Source organism: Schistocerca cancellata, chromosome 3, assembly GCF_023864275.1.
Source record: "Schistocerca cancellata isolate TAMUIC-IGC-003103 chromosome 3, iqSchCanc2.1, whole genome shotgun sequence".
In the NCBI taxonomy this organism is placed as follows: domain Eukaryota; kingdom Metazoa; phylum Arthropoda; class Insecta; order Orthoptera; family Acrididae; genus Schistocerca; species Schistocerca cancellata.
Window position 1 is genome coordinate 151,512,853 of NC_064628.1, and position 21,788 is coordinate 151,534,640.

The following is a 21,788-nucleotide window of genomic DNA, read 5'->3' on the forward strand; positions in this document are numbered from 1 at the left end:
GTCACAAACTGTACTCGTACAAACATTATGTACTTCCCGTTAAGGGGAGGCGGCAAACAAATACAATATTTTACAATATTTGCAGCGCAGGCTGGCGGCTACGTTCAGTCTGGAGGAATATTGCATTGTTCTTCTTAACAACATTTACATTGCAGTATCGTATTTATCCACGAGTCCCGACCCAGCGTAAATTTCCATTATTGTCATTCCCTTATACAGCTGATGGTTGTCCGTATTCAAAACTGCAAACAAATTTCATGTGTTTAACAACACAGGCACTGCAGTATCATAAAACGTGGGGTTGAGGCTACGTGTGATAACGTTATCCGCCTGTCCCCTAACACCATGTCCTGTACTCTAGCAATGTTTTCATTCGTGGATGTGGAGGGACGCCCATTTCAACCTTCATCCTCCACACTCTACCTTCTTCTCTGAACATTTGCAACACCAGCGACCAACCATTTGACGAAACATGACATCTTCGTCTTACACGGTCAGTAGGCGTTCATAGATGATGGACACACTAGTCCTACGTGCCCATTCTTACCGGATAACAGCTCGCATTTCCGTCGGGAAGCACTGAAGAATTTTACTTTCGGAACGCCCGTCGGTGAATGATTCCCCCATACGGCTCTGTTTAGCTTGTACGAAGGATGTTCAATACGTAATGCAACATATAATTTTCTCTACTAATTTCAGTTGAAAAAAATGCAGAATTTCTTTTGGAATATCGTACAATATTCCCGATTCATCCCTTAGAGTTTCATGAAGTTCCAGTACGTGGCACGCTGTACGTAGCCTTCAAAATGGCATCTGTAAAAGAGGGGCAGTCCAAGGAGAGAGCTCTCATTGAATTTCTTTTGGCGGAAAACCAGAGCACCGCAGAACTGATAGGCGCTTGCAGAATTTCTACGGAAGCGCGGTTAGTCGTTGGGCGAGGCGTCTGTCATCAACGCAACAAGGCCTCTCAAACCTGCGCGATCTCTCCCGCATGCCGCCCGGGCACTCACAGATGTGACTCCTGGAACATTGCAACGGACTCTCTCAATGGAGGTGGTCAACGGATCACAGTCAAACACCTCGCTGTTGCACGTCTCTGATGGTAGTCCGCCAGTTAGGGTACTAAAAGGTGTGTGTCAGTTGGGTCCCTCGTCGTCCAAGACGGGACCATAAAGAGCAACGGAGGATCAGATATACGGTGTTGCTTGTGTGTTTCGAAGCTGATCGTGACATCGATACAGGTGATGAAAAATAGGTTCATCATTTCGAACCGGAAACAACACGGCAATCTATGGAGTGACCCACACTGCTCCCCCTCCCACCCTCAGTGGGTAATGTCATGGCGACGGCCTTATGGGACCCTGGATGAAATTTCTGTTTGATGTCCTCCCACATGGTGCAACGATCGACTGTGAAATGTATTGTGCTATCCTCAGGAAATTGAAGAAACGACTTCAACGTGTTCGTGGCCACAAAAATACAAACTAACCTCTTCTTCTCCATGACAAAGCAAAGCCTGACACAAGTCTGCGCATCCGAGGGGAGATCACAAAATTTCATTGATCTGTTCTTCCTCATCCACCCAACAGCCATGATGTCGCTCCTTCCGACTTGTTTGGCCCAATGAAGGATGCGCTCCGCGGATGGCAGTACGTGGATGATGGGAAGGTTATTGATGCAGCAAGACGTTGGTTCCGACGTCGGCCAGTACAGGGGCACCGCGCGGGTATACAGGGCTGCCCACTATGGTGGCGTAAGGCAATAACTTTGAACGGAGATTGTTGAAAAATACAGTTTTGTAGCCAAAAGAGTCGGAAAGAATATGGTGAATTCCAATGCTGAATAAAACCATCTTGCTCTCAGAAGAAAAGTGTTTCATTACTTATTGAACGCCCCTCGTATGCTTCCCTTGCCCACCCACGTACCTACGCATAATTCAACGTCACGTTAGGCACCGAGCGCATCTTTGTGTTCACAGAGATGACAAAAGTCATGTGATACCTCCCAATATCGTGTAGGACCTCCTTTTGCTGGGTGTACTGCAGCAACTCGACGTGGCATAGACTCAACAATTCGTTGCAGGTCCCCTGCAGAAACGCTGAGCTACGCTGCACTCTATAGCCATCCATAATTGCGGAAGCGGTGGCGGTGCAAGATTTTGTGCACAAACTGACCTCTCGATTAGGTCCCATAAATATGCGACTCTGATTCATGTCGGGCGATCCGCGTTGCCAAATCATTCACTCGAATTGTCCAGAATGGTCTTCAAGCCAGTCGCGAACAATTGTGGCCCAATGATATGGCGCATTTTCATCCATTGAAATTCCTTCGTTGTCTGGGAAATTGAAGTCCCTGAATGATTGAAAATGGTCTCCAAGCAGCAGAACATAACCATTTTCAGTCAATGATAGGTTCAGTTGGACTAGAGGACTCAGTTATCTCATAAAAATACAGTCCACACTATTATCGAGCCACTACCAGGTTGCACAGTGTCTTGCTGACAACTTGGGTCCAAGACTTTTTAGGGTCTGCGCCACACTCGAAAACCACCATCAGCTTTTAGCGAATGAAATAGGGATTCGTCTGAGAAGGCTACGCTTTTCCAGTCGTCTAGGGCCCAACCGGCACGATCACGAGCCAAGGAGAGGCGTTGTATGCGATGTCGCGCTTTTAGGTACTGGCGACGGTCGTCTACTGCCATAACCCATTAACGGCAAATTTCGCCGCACTGTTCTACCGGATACGTTCGTCGTATATCCCACACTGATTTCTGCGGTTCTTTCACACAGTCTTTCTCATGTGTTCCCACTGACTGCGCAAGCGCTGCCGCTCTCGGTTTTAAGTGAAGGTCGTCGCCACTGCGTTGTCTGTAGTGAGAGATATTCTCGGCACGCTCCTGTCACTCTGGTTCTTGGAATACAGAATTTCTTAAGATTCAGAAATGGTATGCTCCACGCTTCTAGCGGCAACTACCATTCCGTGTGCAATGACTGTTAATTCCCGTCGTGCGGTCATAATGACGTCGTAAACTTTTTCACATGAATCACCTGAGAACAAATAACTGCTCCGCCAATGCACTGCTCTTTTACGCCTCGTGTACACGATATTACAGGCATCTGTAAATGCACAAATCGCTATTGCGTAACTCTTGTCAGCTCATTGCATATAATTCTGATGTGAGCATAGAAAATTTTAATTTTTATTCTTGCCTTTGTGACCATAATAAGAGTCCAGGCTCCATAGGCAAACAGCCAGCCGACATTAAGAAATAGTCCACCAGGACCAGGGACAAGATAAGCGGCGGAGGCTGCCAAGCGTGGCTTGTTGATCAAATAACTTAGTGTTTGACTTCCTGCCAAAGGTTCAAAATGGTTCAAATGGCTCTGACCACTATGGGACTTAACATCCATGGTCATCAGTTCCCTAGAACTTAGAACTACTTAAACCTAAGGACATCACACAACACCCAGTCATCACGCGGCAGAGAAAATCCCTGACCCCTCCGGGAATCGAACCCGGGAACCCGGGCGCGGGAAGCGAGAACGCTACCGCACGACCACGAGCTGCGGACCCTGCCAAAGGAAGCAGCAGGAATCAAAGCTGAACAGTGGAAGACGCAAACATCAGGGAGATAATACAGCAAGAGAGAGTGTCAATCATGTGCGGAAAAGGCTCATGTGTAACCAAATTAAGTTGTGTGCAGCTAGAAACGAAAGTGTCGTGTGGAACCGAAGGCATTCTCGCGCAAGCCGACCAATTAGAAACGAGAGTGTCGTATGGAAGCATAGGTATCCTTGTGCAATCCGATCACTTAGAAATGAAAGGGTCATGTGAAACAAATTAACTCGTATGCACCCAAGTACATGAGAAACGAAATAAAAGGCCAGGCAGCGGAATAGCTAGAAGCAGAGATTCAGATGCAGATTCAGAGCCAGTGCCGGCAGCTGGGAGATTCTGCAGTCAGACGCCACCGGGGCCGAGTAGGCCTGTAGCAGCCGATACAGCTGATAAAGACTTCAGCTACGAGAAGACGGTGAAAGACTCTGGTGGACACTCAGGAACTGCAGGTCAAGTAGGATTTTTAGAGTTTCATTGGAATAGTGTTGAACAGAGGTTGTCAGTCTTTGTCTCAATCACTTGGAGAGATTTCAGTGCAAACCAAAAACAAGTGATTGCTTTGTACTTGTTTCTTATATGTACCGGCAATTAGCTTTGAAGTAGCAAGTCCGAATAAATAGACTGAAACTTTTTTTTTCTTTATTGTAATTTTAATCACCTCATACAAGGCGGGCTGTCAGCAGCATATTACACTGCTCTTCAGCCTTGAGTGGTACAATAATATGACATAGAGGTGGCACAGATAATACAATAAAAACGGCGGGCAAAAAATGTAGACACGAAAAACAATAAACATGAAGCCGTTCACGCTGGACGAGAAAAAACACGAACACTTGTTGACACGGCGCACAAATCACGGATGACTGCGACGGCACACGTGAACAGTGGTGGCGTGACGGCGAAAGAACACTAAGCACAAAACGAAGACACACACACGAGACACTGATGGCGATGATCTCCGGCGCGCGAAAGTCCATTGAGTGTGTACGAGTCCGGGGACCTGCCAAGAGAGTTGGTCGGGGGGTGGGAGAGGGAGAGGGGAGAGCAGATATGCCATGGGCAGGGGAGATAGGGGGAAGGGAGGAAGGGGGAGGGGAAGCCCAGGGGAAGAGGGGTGGAGGAAGGGGTATGGGAGGAAAAGGAAAAAGAAGGGAGGGAGGGTGCCGAAAGGAAAGGACACAGGAAGTGGGGGGGAGGATCAAAGTTGATAGGGGGGTAGATGGAGGGGAGGAGGACATCATCAGGGAGAGGGAGCTGGCGGAAGCCACCTTGGGAGAGGGTAAGGAGGGTGGAGAGATGGAGACCAGGTGGGACGTGGGAATACAGGCGCGGCAGTGGGCGGGGGTGGGAGAGGATGGGCGAGACAAGCGGGTGAGGAGGATCGAGTTTGCGGTAGGTGTACAGGATCTGTATCCTTTCAAGGAAAAGGAAGAGGTGGGGGAAGGGAATGAGATCGTACAGGATCCGCGTGGGGGAGGGGAGACGGATGCGATAGGCGAGTCGGAGAGCATGGCGTTCAAGGATTTGAAAGGATTTATAAAAGGTGGGGGGGGGCGGAGATCCAGGCCGGTTGGGCGTAACAAAGGATAGGGCGGATGAGGGACTGATAGGTGTGGAGGATGGTGGAGAGGTCTAGACCCCACGTACGGCCGGAAAGGAGCTTGAGGAGATGGAGTCGGGAGTGTGCCTTGGCTTGGATTGTCCGGAGATGGGGGGTCCAGGTGGGGCGACGGTCGAGGGTGACGCCAAGGTACTTAAGGGTGGGCGTGAGGGCGATAGGACGGCCATAGATGGTGAGATAGAAATCAAGGAGGCGGAAGGAAGGGGTGGTTTTGCCTACAATGATCGCTTGGGTTTTGGAGGGATAGACCTTGAGCAACCAATGGTTGCACCAAGTGGTGAACCGGTCAAGATGGGATTGGAGAAGGTGTTGGGAGCGCTGCAGGGTGGGGGCAAGGGCAAGGAAGGCGGTGCCATCGGCAAACTGGAGAAGGTGGACGGGGGGTGACGGCGGCGGCATGTCCGCCGTATACAAAAGTTACAGAAGGGGGGAGAGGACGGAGCCTTGGGGCACACCGGCGGAGGGAAAAATGGTGTAGGAATCCGTGTTATGGATGGTGACGTAGGAAGGACGGTGGGAGAGAAAGGAGCCGATCAGACGGACTTAGTTAATGGGAAGGGCGAAGGTTTGGCGCTTGAAGAGGAGACCTGAATGCCATACACGGTCATAAGCACGTTCGAGGTCCAGGGAGAGGAAGATTGCGGAGCGACGGGAATTAAGCTGTTCGGAAATGAGATGAGTGAGGTGAAGGAGAAGGTCGTCGGAAGAGAAGGACGGCCGAAAGCCACACTGGGTAACGGGAAGGAGGCGGTGCTGGTGGAGATGCCGGTGGATGCGTCGGGTGAAGATAGATTCCAGGACCTTGCTGAAGACCGAGGTAAGTCTGATGGGATGGTAGGAGGAGACGGCGGACAGCGGTTTGCCAGGTTTAAGGAACATCAGGATACGGGAGGTTTTCCACAGCTCGGGGTAGTAACCGGTGGACAGGACTACGTTGTAGAGCCTGGCCAGGGTGGAGAGGAAAGAGACAGGAGCTTCACGAAGGTCACGATCGTGACCAGGAGCGGTGTTGCGTTTTGTGCGGAGTGTAGCAATGAGATCCTGTGTAGTGATAGGGGCATTGAGTTCCGTGTGTGCAATGTTGTCCAGGTACTGGAAACCAGGTGCGAGGGGAGAGACAGAGGTGTCAGTTCCATCGCAGACATCCGGGAAGAGGGAGTAATCGAACTGGGGATCATCGGGGATGGAAAAGACATCGGAGAGGTAGGAGGCAAAGTGATTGGCCATACTAAGGGTGTCAGGGAAGGGGTGATCATCATGGAGAAGAGGATAGTAGGGGGAGGGTTTAGTTCCGGTAAGGCGATGGAAGGCTGACCAGAACTTGGACGAGTTTATAGGTAGGGTAGCATTTAAATGGGTGCATGTCTGTCGCCAGTCCCGGCGAGCAAATTACGAATGTGTCGCTGGAGTTGCCGGTGGCATCGTAGTGTGTCCGGGTCACGCGTGTGGAGAAAGACACGGTAGAGACGGCGGGATTCACGGAGGAGGAGGACGGCCTGTGGAGGTAAGGTAGGACGGTGGGGGTGGATGGCGACAGTAGGGACGTGGGCCGCGACGGCCTCAGACAAGGTCTGCTAGAGAAAGGAGGCGGTATGGGTTACATCGTCAGGGTGGTGGTAGGTGAAGGGGTGGCTATCGACCTGAGTGGAGAGGGTATACCGGGAGGCATTCCAGTTGGCACGGGAATAGTCATGGACGTACTTTGGGGGAGGGTCATTAACAGGGTCGGGGCAGGGGCGACGACCATCTGAAACGGTGAGAGGGAGATGGTCGCTACCAATAGGCTCCAGGACATCCACCGTTATGCGGCCAAGGAGGTTAGGGGAGGAAAGAATAACATCGGGAGTGGAGTTGGATGCGGGATGGGTGTGCTGGGGGATGGGGATGAGGTCGCCTTGAAGGGAGGAGAGGAACCGATGCCACCGCCGTAACCGGGCGGCGGAACGACTATGGACGTTGAGGTCTGCGGCGACCACGTAGGAGGAGAAGGTACGGTCAATGTGGGAGAGGAAGTCGAAGGGAATAGGGGCGTTAGGGCGGACTTAGATGGTGGCGCAGGTGACGGTAAGGCCGGGGAAGAAGAGACTGAGGATCAGGTGTTCGGTGGGGTCGGGAAGGAGAGGTTGGAGCCGAACTGGGATCTGGTGGTGGTGACCAATGGCAACTACACCAAGCGCAATCTGGAGGGGATTATCAGAGCGGTGAAGGAGGTAGGGCGACGTGTGGACGGTGTGGTGGGGTTGGAGGAAGGTTTCATTGAGGAGGAAGGCATCCATGCGGTGGTTGGCAAGGGTGTGCAGGAAGAGGTACTTGTTGGCGGGAAGGGAGCGGATGTTGTTGAAAAGGATATGGTGCTGTCGCGCCATGACAGGGATTTAGAGAAGGGTGTCAAGACGAGAGAAGGTGAAACGAGCCTGGTTGTTGGAGTAGGTGGCATACATTTTTAAGTGGAAAATGGAACGGGTGGCGAGGGATATCTGTTGGAGGGTGTGGGAGCGCTGAAAAGGATGAACATTCTGAAGGACGATGGTGAGGAATCTGATGATGTCCTCAGCGGTAGGGGGTGGGCGAAGGGAATTGCCGGGAGGGGTGGGGGCGTCCAGAGGGCGGACAGGAACAATGAGTTCAGGAGTGGTAGGAAGGGGTCAGGCCTTACATTTCTGGGAGTAAGTAGGATGAGGGAGGTTGCTGGTATTACAGGAGGGGGGGGGGGGGGACTGGAGATTGGGGCGCTGCCGTAAGAAGTGGGCTTGATAGACTGAATCTTACTAAGGGGTTTATGGTCCAACACCTGACATAAGTATATGTGAGAATAAACGTGATAGAAACTAACCAATCTTTTCTGCCTATTACAATTCTGTAACCTATTTTCAGGAAACTTACACTACTGGCCATTAAAATTGCTACACCACGAACATGACGTGCTACAGAAGCTAAATTTAACCGACAGCAAGAAAATGCTGTGATATACAAATGATAAGCTATTCAGAGCATTCATACAAGGTTGGCACCAGTGGCGACACCTACAACGTGCTGACATGAGGAAAGTTACCAACCGATTTCTCATACACAAAAGGCAGTTGACCGGCGTTGCCAGGTCAAATGTTGTTGTGATGTTGGTCGAGATCCAATGACTGTTAGCAGCATATGGAATAGGTGGGTTCAGGAGGGTAATACGGAACGCCGTGCTGGATCCCAACGGCCTCGTATCACTAGCAGTCGAGATGATAGGCATCTTATCCACATGGCTGTAACGCATCGTGCAGCCACGTCTCGATCCGTAAGTCAACAGATGGGGACGTTTGCAAGACAACAACGATCTGCACGAACAGTTCGACGATGTTTGCAGCAGCATGGACTATCAGCTCGGAGACCATAGCTGCGGTTACCCTTGACGCTGCATCACAGACAGGAGCGCCTGCGATGGTGTACTCAACGACGAACCTGGGTGCACGAATGGCAAAACGTCATTTTTTCGGATGAATCCAGATTCTGTTTACAGCGTCATGATGGTCGCATCCGTGTTTAGCGACATCGCGGCGAACGCACATTGGAAGCGTGTATTCGTCATCGCCATACTGGCGTATCACCGGGCGTGATGGTATGGGGTGGCATTGGTTACACGTCTCGATCACCTCTTGTTCGCATTGACGGCACTTTGAACAGTGGACATTAAATTTCAGATGTGTTACGACCCGTGGCTCTACCCTTCATTCGACCCCTGCGAAACCCTACATTTCAGCAGGAAAATGCACGTCCGCATGTTGCATGTCCTGTACGGGCCTTTCTGGATACAGAAAATGTTCGACTGCTGCCCTGGCCAACACATTCTCCTGATCTCTCACCAATCGAAAACGTCTGGTCAATGGTGGCCGAGCAACTGGCTCGTCACAATACGTCACTACTCTTGATGAACTGTGGTATCGTGTTGACGCTGCGTGGGCAGCTGTACCTGCACACGCCATCCAAGCTCTGTTTGACTCAATGCCCAGGCGTATCAAGGCCGTTATTACGGCTACAGGTGGCTGTTTGGGTACTGATTTCTCAGGATCTATGCACCCAAATTCAATGAAAATGTAATCACATGTCAGTTCTAGTATAATATATTTGTCCAATGAATACCCGTTTATCATCTGAATTTCTTCTTGGTGTAGCAATTTTAATGGCCAGTAGTGTATTTGCTTCAAACCAAGGAGATTCTCTCCCTCTCATCTCCGATATAAAGGTTGGCATTAATTTATAACTAACCCATTGTCGTTAACGTCCCGATTGCGCTACGCAGTTCGCACTTACTTCATTCTGGTATAGTTAGGCTGTGCCGGGACGCGACACTTCACAGAAATGAATTGGGACTAAGAAACATGCCAAAGGAAAAAAACTGACTGGGAAACGTATGCTGCCGACAGTCAGCGCACTGATACACTCCTGGAAATTGAAATAAGAACACCGTGAATTCATTGTCACAGGAAGGGGAAACTTTATTGACACATTCCTGGGGTCAGATACATCACATGATCACACTGACAGAACCACAGGCACATAGACACAGGCAACAGAGCATGCACAATGTCGGCACTAGTACAGTGTATATCCACCTTTCGCAGCAATGCAGGCTGCTATTCTCCCATGGAGACGATCGTAGAGATGCTGGATGTAGTCCTGTGGAACGGCTTGCCATGCCATTTCCACCTGACGCCTCAGTTGGACCAGCGTTCGTGCTGGACGTGTAGACCGCGTGAGACGACGCTTCATCCAGTCCCAAACATGCTCAATGGGGGACAGATCCGGAGATCTTGCTGGCCAGGGTAGTTGACTTACACCTTCTAGAGCACGTTGGGTGGCACGGGATACATGCGGACGTGCATTGTCCTGTTGGAACAGCAAGTTCCCTTGCCGGTCTAGGAATGGTAGAACGATGGGTTCGATGACGGTTTGGATGTACCGTGCACTATTCAGTGTCCCCTCGACGATCACCAGTGGTGTACGGCCAGTGTAGGAGATCGCTCCCCACACCATGATGCCGGGTGTTGGCCCTGTGTGCCTCGGTCGTATGCAGTCCTGATTGTGGCACTCATCTGCACGGCGCCAAACACGCATACGACCATCATTGGCACCAAGGCAGAAGCGACTCTCATCGCTGAAGACGACACGTCTCCATTCGTCCCTCCATTCACGCCTGTCGCGACACCACTGGAGGCGGGCTGCACGATGTTGGGGCGTGAGCGGAAGACGGCCTAACGGTGTGCGGGACCGTAGCCCAGCTTCATGGAGACGGTTGCGAATGGTCCTCGCCGATACCCCAGGAGCAACAGTGTCCCTAATTTGCTGGGAAGTGGCGGTGCGGTCCCCTACGGCACTGCGTAGGATCCTACGGTCTTGGCGTGCATCCGTGCGTCGCTGCGGTCCGGTCCCAGGTCGACGGGCACGTGCACCTTCCGCCGACCACTGGCGACAACATCGATGTACTGTGGAGACCTCACGCCCCACGTGTTGAGCAATTCGGCGGTACGTCCACCCGGCCTCCCGCATGCCCACTATACGCCCTCGCTCAAAGTCCGTCAACTGCACATACGGTTCACGTCCACGCTGTCGCGGCATGCTACCAGTGTTAAAGACTGCGATGGAGCTCCGTATGCCACGGCAAACTGGCTGACACTGACGGCGGCGGTGCACAAATGCTGCGCAGCTAGCGCCATTCGACGGCCAACACCGCGGTTCCTGGTGTGTCCGCTGTGCCGTGCGTGTGATCATTGCTTGTACAGCCCTCTCGCAGTGTCCGGAGCAAGTATGGTGGGTCTGACACACCGGTGTCAATGTGTTCTTTTTTCCATTTCCAGGAGTGTATATAGTACGCATGTTGTAAGTGGCTGGAGGAATACCGGAAGTCGCCCACGAGATCTTTCTACTTCGCACGTTAAGACGCAGGAATGGGGGACTGAGTGAGCGACGTGAGGTGCAGAGGCAGCGAGGCACGGTGAGTGAACGGAGGCCCAGCAACAGCGCGGCCGGCCGCTCTGTATGCCGGACGCGGGCGTCGGCGCGCGGAGGAAGGCCGCGGCACGCGGGCCGCGCGAGCCCTAGGTAATGGAGCTGAGGCACCGCTGGCTGCCGGCCCTGAGCGCAAGGTTAGCGAGCCGGCGACCTTGCCCGCGGCCCGCGGCCCGCGCTGCTGCCGCCGCCGCCGCCGCCGCCTACTGCCGCTCAGTCTCGCACCGACGACGACAGCGACGGCATCGCAGCTGACCGCGCCGCCGCTCCGCACCTCGCACAGTACTGCGCCGCGCCGCGCTACGCCACCACACTCCACACTGCGCGACTACCCGCGCCGACTCCCGAGCAGCCTGCACGCCTGGTAACTGCTGCTCTTTGCCCATCTCGCCGTCGTCTCTTCTTCCGTCCTACAGGGAGGCGCACGATATGTTACACGACTCAAATGTACTCTCGAGGCTTTGCGAGTGGAACTACGTCCTCGAAAATTCTGCTCGGAGCCTCTTACGTCCGTGCAAATAACGAAATTTGGTGTGAAGAGCCCAGTAGTTTGTGATAAAGGTCGACAAAGGCAGCTCGATAGTTCCACAAAAGCAAAAAAATGTTGTGCTACCACTGTAGGAGAGAAAAAAAGTGGTACTGTGACACAGTCTTTCTTTTTGTTCTTTCCCAGTACAAGGCTGTCTCCTTGCCGCAGGCAGTAAGAAGACTACCTCGACGATTATACTGCAATGCGACTGTCTTGAAGAGAAAATGTTAACAGTCTGCTGGTGTTCGTACATTACAAAACGTTAAGCATCGCTAGTGTCTTTGACTTCAAGTTCGAAAAGAAGACCGAATGCTGGATGGCGAATTTCAATTCTGTGCAAAGTTTTACCGTTTCCGAGACTGGCCAGCCTCCTTATAAGATTTCGGTAGCGCAGGGCTTAAGTTCCGGCACCTCCCAGGTGGTCTTTTTTAAATCTCATTTTAGCAAATTTTGTATTGTGGGCATCCAAAGTTGTAAAACTGTACCATGATGAATAAGACCGTTTCAGGCATATGAAAATTTTTATTTATGAGCCAACTACTTTTGCGGTTCAAATGGCTCTGAGCACTATCGGACTCAACTGCTGAGGTCATCAGTCCCCTAGAACTTAGAACTACTTAAACCTAACTAACCTAAGGACATCACACACATCCATGTCCGAGGCAGGATTCGAACCTGCGACCGTAGCGGTCGCTCGGTTCCGTACTGTAGCGCCTAGAACTGCTTGGCCATTTCGGCCGGCTACTTTTGCGGCATCAGAGTCACATCTTCACCGATACATATTTATTTCAAAAAATACCCAGTAGATGACCCCACACTCTCTGTCCAATTTTGGTAAAAATATTTAACCGTCAAGACGTCGGTAGTCCAAGGCAAAATAGGGCAGAATGCAGGAAACCTCATTCCGATACAGGAAATCCGAGGCGGTTCAGTTCAGTTCGTCTAGGTGGTCACTGCGGACCTCACGTTGCCACGAGGATGTTACACCTGAGATTTCCTGTATCGGTATGATGTTCCCTGCGTTTTGCCCTCTTTTGAATTCATTTACCGACCTCTTTACGGTAAAATTTTTTTTAGCACTATTGGACAAAGAATTTTGAGGCATGTCCTGGTTATCGTTCGAAATAAATTATGAAATAAACATGTAGTCCTATCCATGAAGATGTGGCTCTGACGCCGCGAAAGTAGTTGTATTATAAATGCTGGTTTATCACACAGCTGAATCGGTCTCATTCATCATGGTACCTTTTTTAACTCACCACAACAAGTCGGCTCGGGAGATTTAAAGTAGTACACGCGTAATAAATCACAGCGTAACTATAATTTGCCGCTGCGCCGGCACCAGTGAACGTGACAGTGGGTGACCAACATGACGTGATGGACTGGGGCGTGGGTCGACGTACTGTACTATTTGAAAAAGATATTAGTTAATAAAATATATCAATCAGAAAATTTTCAGAAAATTCACGGTGAGATTTTCTAAAGTCTAGGAATGCAAAGGCGACCGACCCCACAACTTCCGCTCACCGAGCAGATGCAGCGCAACTGTTTGGACGTTGCGGCTGGCAGCAGTTGAAAACATGACTTGACATTCACGAAGATTATTGACTTGTGCCGATATGTATCGAGCAGAATTAAGGACCCAAGTAACATTACCACTGTAGGGTCTGTTTCTTTGATAAATCTTGTATTTTTTGTTTTTAGAATAAGAAATTGTGTTTTAAAATCCTGAATTTCAAAACAATATATTGTAAAAATATTTCTCATTGTACATTTTATCACAAGTCTGCAAAAAATCGAAATTTGTGGCTTTATGGCTGGGAGGAGGAGGAGGAGGAGGAATAAGCTTGTATGGCTGAAGAAGTGCATTCCGGCACCTAAAATTTTAGAAATTAAGCACTGCGGTGGTGCATAACTTTTTGATAAAGATAGGATACAGACTGCTACTACATTTGCAAACTGAGCAATCCAGGAAGAGGTTGCTCTGTACAACATGCTCGTTTCTGATCAAGTATTCAGTCACGCTAATAAAGTTATAAACAAACAGGCTGGGATATTCGCTAGTAGTGGACATTAAAGAAAAGTACGGTTCCAGTTTGTGCGTGGATCGTGATCTCAAGCCACGGAATCATTAACCAATTGTCCTTCGATTCTACTGTAACCGGTGAACTGGATTTCGGTATTCTGCGAAAACAATGCTTCCCCAGTCGTGGCAACAAGTTTACTGCTGCAGACACAGGGCATCATGCTGGATGGAACACGCCCACGTGCTGGAAACGTTGCGCTTGATCTCGCTTCATGGGCTTGGCTTTCGTGTAATGTCGGCCAGATTTACACAGTGTCGTGGACGTGGCTGATTCTGGACGCCGCAAAACTCTGAAATTGATCCGTGTGAGATTTTCCTCTGGGGCTACGTTCAGAAATACGAAAAATCTCTGCAACTGAGGGTCGTTGTTGTGGAGTTACACAGCGTGATTGCTAAATATCTGTAGTGGAGAGTCATCAGCAGTGTACAAGTGACTTCAAGAAACTGTAAGACAGGACGTTGTGCACATTGAACATGTTATCCGTGAAGGATATTTTGATTTTGTAGTATTTACTTAGGATTCCATCCCAAAATAGAAGCATAATTCGTAACTCATGTCGTGTGACGTTTCGTGCGCCACCCTGAAACTTTATTTTTTTTTTTTTTAACTACGGACTTTTGTCGCTTATAGACTAATGCTCTGTTAAGAAATTTACTTTAAAATTCTCAAAATATTCTTTGGTCCTTATTATTCGTGACAGTTTCGCAGTCGTCGAGCACCTAATTGGAGTAAACAGTGGAAAAGTTATGTATCCAAAGGGCTTTTGCTAGATGAAAAGTGTATGTGGTTTACCTGCTGTCAGTCCTGATATTTCAGCAACTTTCTATGTCTCTCTTTACGATGGATAGTATGACCACATCTTGTCCCTCTTCTAGCCATGCAAGCGAGACCCTACGTCTAAATGCCTATAATGCAATAAAGACGCAAATATTTTCAAAAAATCTTATTCATTGAGTTAATTGTTACGTAGAGGTTACTGATTTTTTCTCTGGGTGATTTTTTTATCTGTTACAGAGTCAAATAGTTTCAAAATATGTCTTTATGAATTCCGTGTTATGCTGCAATGACTTTAGAATAACAGCGTGTGAAACAACTTTTACCGGTGTTCAAAGTATCTAGGGAGGAATATACAATGGTCTTCGATATGGACTGATAGAAAGGTGCCCTAAAATTACCTAAGAAGACATTGTTTACGTCATTATCATATGTGAACGGCACAATCTTACATAAAGAAGTATTTCGAGCGCTTTCACTTGAGAAGTTACCTGTGAGAAACTCAACATCTGTTAGACTATACCTCACACACATTGCCAGTATATGTTAACATTGTTATATGGCATTTGAATTCCGTTTGGCTTTACACCTTTTTAACACTAATACCCTAGGTAAAATATGTTAGAATAGTTTTTCTAAACGTTTATTTCAAAAAGAATAAGTCCATTTCTGTAGAACAGATATGTGGGTTCTAGTACAGTTGGTGTTTCCGTATGTTGTTTGCAAAATTGCTAGCTAATAGTATTTTTATGTATATCAGTATATTTCTTGTTATGAAAACTTGCCTCTTCTTCTCTTTAATTGCATTAGATGTTGAATTCCATTGCCCTATATATCCATAATTTGTATACCATCGATCTACTGGTCTATAGCGTTCTGGGAGCAGGTCTTGTAACGTTGGCCGTTGACATAGTCGTTCTTTGCATCTTGCCACCTTTAACAAATTTAAAGACGTATGTAGCACCCCCCATGAGTCTACCTGCGAATGCGCCATCGCAGTCAGTTTCTGTGGACGGTACTAAGTAGCAGCCGGCCGTTGTGGCCGAGTGGTTGTAGGCGCTTCAGTCCGGAACCACGCGGCTGCTACAGTCGCAGGTTCGAATCCTGCCCCGGGCATGTATGTGTGTGATGTCCTTAGGTTAGTGAGGTTTAAGTAGATTTGGTCTGTGGGACTGATGACCTCAGATGTTAAGTCCCATAGTGCTCAGAGCCATTTGAACCATTCTGAACTAAGTAGCAGGGAAAACTACTTTGCATTTTCAGGCTCCTGTAAATCACGCACTGTATAATCGAGGAGCAACTAGTGGCCGCATTGACTCCACTTCGATAGCAAATATTACCTATTCTGCATTTGTGTGGACGTGATGTAGCTAGTTGTCGAATAATTGTTCAGGGTACTTAAAATTCCTGTCTCCAACTACTGAAACTGAGTATTTACTGTGCAATATTTGTTTCGTTTTATCTGTTTTAAAAAAATCATCATTGATGTGGAATCAAACATATTTAGAATTTGATTTGCTTTTGGATGTCAAACTACTTCGTTTCACGAGCTACTGAAGAGTGATTTTTGACTTACTGCATTTTATTCCGTTTTCTGCTGACATTCTGAGGAGTCGAATGCCGGCAAATTTGTCAGATTTCTCATCCCTTGACGGTGGTCTTCTTCAGCAAAGGGAGCCGCGTGACGAACCCCCAAACGCTTTCTTCTTTTCATAAACTAGTGTGTTCTCGGTAACTAAAAGAGTCCTTTGTAGGTGCCTGTAGATATTCAGAAATCGATCGCAGTATAATTTGAATATCTGAATGAATAATGCAACTAGGAGCAATAAATGTCTGGCATACTAAAAAAAAATTGTAACATACAACCCCAGTTGCTATTCTGCCATCAATGGAATTAAAAATAATTGGGGTTAAGCCCCGTGGATGCGGGTTAAGTTGCTTGAAGAAATACAGAAACAAGTCTTTCTTTTCTTTCTTTCTTTCTTTTTCTTTCTTTTATTCAGCCTCTTTCTCCCGAGATAAGTTTCCGGCCTTGACGCATCTTTAATTACCATAATACATTTGTAGCTTCGTCAGTATAAAGTTTCTATCGCCTGCATTTAGAAAATGGTTCAATTGGCTCTGAGCACTATGGGACTTAACTTCTGAGGTCACCAGTCCCCTAGAATTTAGAACTACTTAAACCTAACTAACCTAAGAACATCACACACATCCGTGCCCGGGGCAGGATTCGAACCTGCGACCGTAGCGGTCGCGCGGTTCGAGACTGAAGAGCCTAGAACCGCTCGGCCACTTATGGCCGGCGCCTGCATTTAGAATGCGGATGCTTCCTTTTGTTCTTCTACTTGTGGTTCCATACTGATTTATATGCGTAAATCGGTCATAGGGTGAATTCTGCGCTGCGTTAGTGCGCCAGTGAAGCTGAAAAGTGTTCAAAATGTTCAAATGTGTGTGAAATCTTATGGGACTTAACTGCTAAGGTCATCAGTCCCAAAGTTTACACACCACTTAACCTAAATTATCCTAAGGACAAATACACACACCCATGCCCGAGGGAGGAGTCGATCCTCCGCCGGGACCAGCCGCACAGCCCATGACTGCAGCGCCTAAGACCGCTGGGCTAATCCCGCGCGGCCTGAAAAGTTTTGTGCTAAGCACATACATGTGTGAAAGGAGCTACAAACTACAGAATGAAAAGCAGCTGCAGCCTTCTGAATGTGGTCGATAAAAACGTTGCATTAACGAAGATTTGAATTTTTGTACGCCAAGTGAAGGAGAGCGAAACGCATCTCGCGTAAATAAAGCAGTCGAAGGAAGAGCTGCCTGCTTCATTTATTCAAGGAATCAGCAATATTTTGAACCAAAACATTGCTACCTACAGTTATTTGCCCAGGCTGCAGCTAGGCTAGGACACTGTTGTTGAATAATGGTGCAGTGTTGTTTCCAAGTACTACTGCGAACCCTCAAGAAAGCTGTAACAAGCGAACGCAACGAGGCGTTACGCGCTGCCGTTCTCGAAAGACGCGTTACCAGAACCTGAGTGTCCTGCAGCGTAACAAACATGTGTGACTGTTCCGGTGCGTGCGTCCCTTTCTCCGCGACAGACGCAGTGCGTATACTGATGGTGTGGCGATAGACGCGCCGCTCGAGTAGCCACTCTTTTTTCCCCCCACTCGCTCTCGTCGCGGAACGAAGAGTGCAGCTTTCACCGGCGGTATCCGCGCATGCGAGCCGCAAGCCGGGACCCTCCGCCGTTAGCGCTGTCGGCGAGCAACGAGAGTCGTGGCGCAGAGGAGCGGAAGCAGACGTGCTGCGTGCGGTCGGTGCGTGGCGTGCTGGCTTCGATGCCCGGCTGAGGGAGTGGGCGCGCCGTGGGACGATCCCGGCAGTCCGCGAGTTCTGCGGGAGAGAGCGGCTCGCCGCGTGGGCCACAACTGGTCTGCCTTCTGCCGGCTCCTGCGCCGACGCCCGGCTGGCGGACGAACGGACGGCCGGTCCCAGTGAAACCGTGTGCGACAATTCAGACTTTTTCTTTCCAGTCCCGTGTCACTAAGCGTCTGCAACATTTAAGACTTAAATACCAGTGCATCAGCGCTACTTCGCGAAAGAGACATTTGCTGTTTTGCGGGAAAAGTAGCCTTGCTTTTTTTTTTTTTTTTTTTTAAATGAATATGAACGAAAGTGAGAATCGTGTGCGATTGTGTCCACTGTTTCTGTTAACTGTGCCGTGCTGTGGTTGTGCTTGGAAACTTACAAGCCATGACCTGTCGACGAGAAAGGTATAACAAACTTTCCAAACGACTACGAAGGCATTCCATCAGTCGTTACACGTGACTGCGTAGGTCATGAGGAAATCGAGGTAAGCGAATTCTTTAAAATGATTTTGTTCCGTCATTTCCAAAGACATTTACTTGCTCCGTATCGAAAAGAAATTACAACACCAGTGCTCTTCACTTTACCGCGTGTTACACATTCATCAAATTCACTGAAACAGGTGAAATGGAAGTGATCTCTACAGACAACTCTTGTATTTGCTCTAGCATACTGATTGCGTAATTCCGTAGCAAATATCAAAAGTTTCCAAAGGTCGTTGCTAAATAATAGCATCTCGACCGTAATCTTTGCCCATGTAGTTTAACAAGCACATTAGCATGTCGATTTGAACGAACTCTTGCAAGGGGAATTCTTTCAAACGCAGAATCACGAAAGTAGGTTTTTAATTGGAAATTAGGAAATTTGTGGTAAGTTCTATGGGACCAAACTACTGACGTCATCGCTCCCTAGGCTTACATACTACTTAATCTAACTTAAACTAACTTACGCTAAGGACAACACAAACGCCCATGCCCGAGGGACGACTCGAACCTCCGACGGCGAGAGCCGCGCAAACCGTGGCAAGGCGCCATAGAAGGGATCGAATGGCTCTGAGCACTGTGGGACTTAACTTCTGAGGTCATCAGTCCCCTACAACTTAGAACAACTTAAACCTAACTTACCTAAGGACATCACACACATCCATGCCAGAGGCTGGATTCGAACCTGCGACCGTAGCGGTCGCGTGGTTCCACACTGTAGCGCCTAGAACCGCTCGGCCACACGGCGGGCGGCGCCATAGGAACACGGCTACCCCGCGCTGCCGGTTTTTAATTGACCTTTACTAAGTTTTCAGTTGTCCAGTAACGAAACAGTTAGAGGCATGTCGTTTACCACAACAACAACAACAACAACAACAACAACGACAATCGTTCAAGTCTGCTGTAAATTCTGTTTCTTACTTTTTATCTGACGCTTAAAAACTTACGAACTGAGCTCATTATAGAACTGTACTCTGCACCTTAACACAAAGACTTTACATTAATCTATAATTTAAAACTGTCCTTTCTTTACCATAGAAACTAACATCGTTTAACAGTTACATTGTTTCAAAAATGGTTCAAATGGCTCTGAGCACTATCAGACTTAACATCTGAGGTCATCAGTCCCCTAGAACTTAGAACTACTTAAACCTAACTAACCTAAGGACATCACACACATCCATGGCCGAGGCAGGATTCGAACCTGCGACCGTAGTGGTCGCGCGGATCCGAAGTGTAGCGCCTAGAACCGCTCGGCAACAGCGGCCGACTTACATTGTTTGAAAAGCCAGATGTATATAACTGAGTTTTTCTATCGTACCGCAAGTTCCTGCTCCGGTTGTGGTTGGGTGAGGAACATCCATTTCGTCATAAATAGTTCCTTTTGTTGAGCGACAAAATCGATGCATCCCTAGATTGTGCGGGATAGAAATACTTTGCCGACTATATGCTACTGACATCTGACAATTCTACCACAATAATAAAGTTCTAAGGCCAGTTCGATTCCCAGGTATGTCGCCGTTACAATTTTCTTGCTTCTTCCATTGTAGCGTACGCATTTCGCGAGGTTCCAACTGCTGTTGATGTGGACCTGATATCTCTGAAAGACACTTCTGTTGGAGGTGTGTGATGTTCTCGTATTGCTGTAAATCCTTAGGGACGACCCATGATCCATCGCTGTAAGATTTTGCAGCGTATGTGGAAATATGAAGTTGTACCACGACTAGCATTCCCTGTTATAAGTCTTTGTTCAACTGGAAGCGTGGGAAATATCTCACGTTGTTATAAGACAAGGACATGCCACTTGCGAGCCTCCGCGATGATTAGAATTTAAATTTTAAATCTTTTCCCTACTTTTTTCGCAACGTCAGCGCCCTGCGTATTTCTGCAAGTGATGAGAAATTAATTAATCGGTCAGAATTCAATCGTTACTGTGCTGACGACACATGACGTACCTAATGTCCACCGAGAAACTTTTAACTCTGGAGGGACAGCACATATCATTCTGCATCACTTCCTGCCTCATGGCCTAGAAGAGTTTCAAATGGTTCAAATGGCTCTGAGCACTATGGGACTCAACATCTTAGGTCATAAGTCCCCTAGAACTTAGAACTACTTAAACCTAACTAACCTAAGGACATCACACACACCCATGCCCGAGGCAGGATTCGAACCTGCGACCGTAGCAGTCCCGCGGTTCCGGACTGCAGCGCCAGAACCGCTAGACCACCGCGGCCGGCTAGAAGAGTTTCACGCTACTTTAGTAAACTACCACTTCTGAATATGACTTTGTGTATACAAATGAGGAATTATTTCAAACTTTGGATTTAAGAGACCGTCACTAGCACTGCAGATTTTTGTGAACAAAAAACAAGAGATTTTTTGGGAAATTTTTGCTGAATCAGCAATGATCGGAAAAGCATTAAATGATACACTCAATTTAATTGTATCTATAAAGTATTTTAGCATCTTACTTCAAGTATGTAAATTGACTGTGAACTTCTCTTATCTTTCCTGGCATCGCATTTAACAGTCGCATTAAAATGCCCACGAGGGTGTGTCCCAAAAATTTAACTTAATGTATTAACGAGAAAGATCCTCAGCAACCATGACATTCAGTCCTGTGCAAGACTACCCTCATCGTCTGAGCTTTAAAAAAAGAAAAGAACTGATTTTACCACCCCTCCCTCCCACGCTCTCTCCCACTCTTCTCCCCTCTGTTTTGTTTCCTTGTCGCTAATGAAATCTCTTTGTTCGTCGGACGTGCATGCAATTTCACGACGGAAACGTCGACGACAAAGGTACCTTGCGCTGTCAGAGGAAGGAATTAACAGACATGGACCTGTATTCTACATTTTCCCTTCAAGTAGTGGCGAGCAGGCTCTTCTTTGTTGTTACAGTCAAGTTTGGTCTCCAGGGGCGGCCGGTTGTAACGTGCTAATGTGCTACAGAACATTGTAAATACGGCACTAAAATTACGCCATTTCTGTTTGAATGAGAGCCGAAAATTAAAATTAAGATTATGCCACTTATCTTTGAATGCGTGCCGGTATGCAAAGAAAATGGACGAAAACATATTTTGTCTATCTCTCTCCGTGGTACCTAGAAACCAGTAACGGGTGCTGAAGTTATGGTTAGCTGCACAACGATCAATTCAGAGAAGGGACGCACCTGTCTGTTTTCGACTATGCATACTCCAATGTGAAGGCATCACTTCTGGCACTATGAGGGCTACGTAAAATTGCTCTGAGCACTATGGGACTTAACTTCTGAGGTCATTAGTCCCCTAGAACTTAGAACTACTTATACCTAACTAA

General features: G+C 48.2%; 1 protein-coding gene across 1 annotated transcript in view; it reads left to right on the top strand.

Annotated features, from left to right (window-relative positions):
- The first annotated feature begins 11,457 nt into the window (after positions 1-11,457).
- Positions 11,458-21,788, top strand: part of LOC126174772 (dual oxidase maturation factor 2-like) — a 714,319-nt gene continuing 703,988 nt past the window's right edge. The window contains exon 1 of the mRNA XM_049921113.1: positions 11,458-11,591. The gene's annotated coding sequence lies outside the window, so the exon portion shown is untranslated. The remainder of the gene's footprint in view (positions 11,592-21,788) is intronic.